Here is a 3,831-nt window from a genome sequence, read left to right on the forward strand (position 1 = left end):
AAGAGAATTGAAATTAAACATTGAAATCAAAGGAAAAGAAACACCTAAACATTCCAACAACTCAAACTTGAATTGTATGAACGTTTAGGCCCTCTTCTCTTCCTCTTTGTTGCGGCACAAGGTCTAAGGATAGGTTTTGGGGTGGTGTGAAGTGTTTTGGAGGGATGGGGAGTGGTTGGAGTGGCTGCAATGGAGGAGAAAAGAAACAGGAAATGGAAGGGGATGCACGACAAAGAATGTTGTGTTTGTGATGGTGTGTTGTGTGATTTGTGTGGTGAATGGGAATTGTGTGTATGAATGCATTGCATGGTTTTATAGGGAGAGAATGGATAGGAGAGCATGTGAATGGCAGCTAGGAGGGAATGATTAAAGAGGGAATGCATGTGGAATGACAACTAGGTTGGTTGGTGGAAAGCTGAAAATGCAAAGGGGAATGCTGAAAATGGGATGGGAGTGCACGGCATTGGTTGTTTGGGTGCATGTGAGAAAATGGATGAATGATTAAGATTGCATGTGGGTGAATTATAGAATGGGAAAGCATGTGAGTGACAACTAGGGTGAATGGTGGCTGCAACGATGAAGTGGGATGGCTGAAAATGGGATGATGTGCACGGCAAGGTTGTGTATTTGTGATGCATGTGGCTGAAATTGGTGGGTTATGCATGGGTTAGGATGGTTTTGGGAAGAGAATGGGCTAGGCCCTTTGTTTTATGTCCTAAAGTGCATACAAGGCCTTCAATTTCGTCCAACACTTTGGCTCCAAACATAAGCTATCCATTCCAAGTCCAATTTTGCTCCAAAATGCTCCAAAATGCATCTTTTTGCTTCCTTAGCCATATGAACCTAAAAACACACGAAAATGGCTTAAACTACTAAAACAACTAGGAATTAACAATATAAATGCACGAAAACAAGCTAAGTAAGTCGCCTAAATATGTTCCTATCAGCTTTGTCCAAGCTGGTCTTGATAACTTGGTCATGTATAGAAAGTGTTTCTTTGGGTACATGCAAGTGTTGTTGCTTAACTGAAGTGTTGTAACATGATCGTGCACTAAGTTGTTCTCCTCTTATGTAACTATTGCCATAGAGGGTTGGAAATTTCATCAACAACATATGCGTGGATACCATGGCCTTGAGATCATTAATGCATGTGCGCCTAAAGATGACATTGTATGCCGTTGGGCAGTCGACCACCAAGAAGTTAGTGGTGATGCTGGCTGTGTACGGGCCTGTACCGATGGTGAAGGGTAAATGTACGCTCCCTAAAGGTTGCACGACATCACCAGAGAAGCTTATCAGAGGAGAAACCGAGTGATCGAGCAAGTGTTCAGCTACATTAAGTGTTTTGAAAGCTTCAGCAAACATGATATTGACTGACGCCCCCATGTCTACCAGGATTCGTCGTACATCAAAGTTGGCTATGTGAGCCTCCACAATCAGTGGGTCGTTGTGAGGATAAATGATACCTCTTTCTTCCTCAGGGTAGAAACATATTAAATCCCAGTTAAGCTTTTGATACTTGCCTCCCTTGATGTCTTCCACGTGAAACACTTGGTGGCTAGGCGTCAACGTTCGTTCATTGTTTTTCAGGGCCCTGTTGGAAGATTCAGATATGGGTATGCCACCGCTTATGGAATATATCACATTCACTTGGCGTTGGTTGCGGTTATCCCTTTGAGGGTGAAGGAGGAACTGGTCAATTTTTCCTTCACGTGCCAAAGCTTCAATATGATCACGGAGGGTGATACATTTCTCGCCGTCATGGCCATTATACTCGTGGTAACCACAAAACATGCCTGTGTTCTTCGTGGACTTGAAATCTAGCTCCCTCGGCCTTGGCTTTGGTATCAAGTGAGCTATACTGGGGTAAATGGCCGTGCATGTGGCGTTCAAAGGTGTGTATGTCTCATACCTCGGGGTAGGACCATTCTTGACACGTGTTTGGCCCACTGCATTGACCGCCTAGGGGCGGGTATTATCGTGGTGATACCTTTGGTTATCGCGATAATGCCCCTTACTCTTTTTATTAAAGTGAGACTGGTGAGGATGGAAGTTTTTCCTCTTGCCCTGAGAATGATACGCCTGTTGACTTGGCGAGGTATTAGGTAGGGCAGGGGGAAACGTCGCTGCTGTTTGGAAGGTTGAGGTCTTCTCATTCGGTTGGATTTGGCTTCCACACCCCATTTGCTGATAAGGGATGGTTGTAGGGGGTTTCCCTTGATATGTCCTCCTTGCCTCGACGGAGGCATGGTTATAAGCCTGTGCCATTACCTCAGAGTAAGTCTTCCAAGTGTTAGCATTGATCATGTATTTGAAGAAACAGTCGCGTAGACCTGCCGTGAACTCTTTAAGGGCAGTCTTGTCATCTGCCTCAACGCAGCGAGAATACTCATGGCTGAAGCGGCCGGCATACTTTCGTAGTGACTCATCCGACTTCTGGCGAATAGTGTACAAGTCATCTGCAGAATGCAAGCGATCTGTCTGGAAAATGTGTTGAGAGACAAATAGTTTCCTCAATTCCTCAAATGAGTCTATTGTCTTAGGTGGAAGACGACAATACCAATTCAGAGTTCCGCCAGAGAGGGTAGAGGGGAAGAGAAGACATCGTTCTTCGTCAGTGTGCATCCGGTATGCCATGGTGAACTCAAAGAGGTTAAGGTGCTCAATTGGGTCCTCCCTTCCAGTGTAGAGTTGTAAGCCAAACTTCTGCTTTGTCTTTGCCTGGAGGGGGGGTGTCGAGGATCTTCCTTGTAAGAGGGCCAGGCCTAGGTTGGTTCCAGTCAGGTATTTCAGCCTGACGTTCGGCCTTCAAATTGTTTACTTCCTCAAAGAGTTGTAGGACAAAGGGGTCCTGAGTGGAGTCAGGTACTGCTGAATCCTTCTTCCGTAAGTCTCTATCTCCTCTTGGAAGTAGGAAAGCTTGGTTAAGGGCATGAGATTTTTCTTTGGACTCACCGTACTGACTTCCAGGGCGAGCCTGTCGAAATGCCCCCGAGTCCCCCGTACCTTCATATTCTTCTAGGACATGTCGCTCATTTTCTAGATTGGCAATTGGCTTGGGGCATGGAAGAGGACCGAACCTTTCAGAAACCCTTGGATCATTGACCTTCGAGCTTATGTGGATGGGGTTCTCTCGACGTTGCCTCAGGAAGTCCCGGCAGTCGCGATAAACGGCTTTTGATCCTTCTACTCCTTCTGCAAGAAGGTGCCTTCCTCCACTTCTCTTGCTTCAGGTCGAAGCAGCTAGGTCGAGAGAGGTCTCATGTTGATCAACACCTTGATGAGTAATTCGCTCCCCATTAGGGATATCCATGTTGAAGACAGGTGATCCCCCGTGTTGGGGGGCACCCAGGTGGTGGTTGACTTCCCCGGGGGCGATGAGTTCATATGTTTGAGTATGCCTAGCTTCATGGAGCATTCCGAAGAACTTCTCATACTGCTCCTGGAGGATCTCATTCTTTATCGCTATCTTGTTGTTCTAAGCCTCTAGCTCATCGACTTTAGCCTAAAGAGCAAACCTCTTTCGTTCTTTTTTTCGTTGGTTTGCACTAAGTGCGAGGGGGGTGTCGTTCTGCTTGCTGTGGCTCTCTTCACTCCCCATGTTGGAGAGGGGTGCCTGGTCGAAAGAAAGTGTGTGAATGGTGGAAACCAGCCTGACAAAGCTGGAGAAAGTAGGAATAAGTGCGATTCCCACAGACGGCGCCAAATGTTGATGCACAAAGTCGACGAAGACTTTGGTACAACAGAAAGTGTGAAGTTTGTGACCTTCGCTAGGTTGCTCCGGTCATTAGTGTAGATAAGTATGTAAATGAATAGAGGCAGGGAAACAAA

The 3,831-nt window shown here is 46.2% G+C and overlaps 1 pseudogene; it reads right to left on the minus strand.

The window, feature by feature from the left end:
• Positions 1–915: 915 nt before the first annotated feature.
• LOC148690659 (uncharacterized) lies at positions 916–3,601 on the minus strand (annotated as a pseudogene).
• Between the last annotated feature and the right edge of the window lie 230 nt (positions 3,602–3,831).

The sequence above is a fragment of the Pyrus communis genome, chromosome 15 (genome assembly GCF_041283825.1).
Source record: "Pyrus communis isolate YQ-2024b chromosome 15, ASM4128382v1, whole genome shotgun sequence".
NCBI lineage: Eukaryota > Viridiplantae > Streptophyta > Magnoliopsida > Rosales > Rosaceae > Pyrus > Pyrus communis.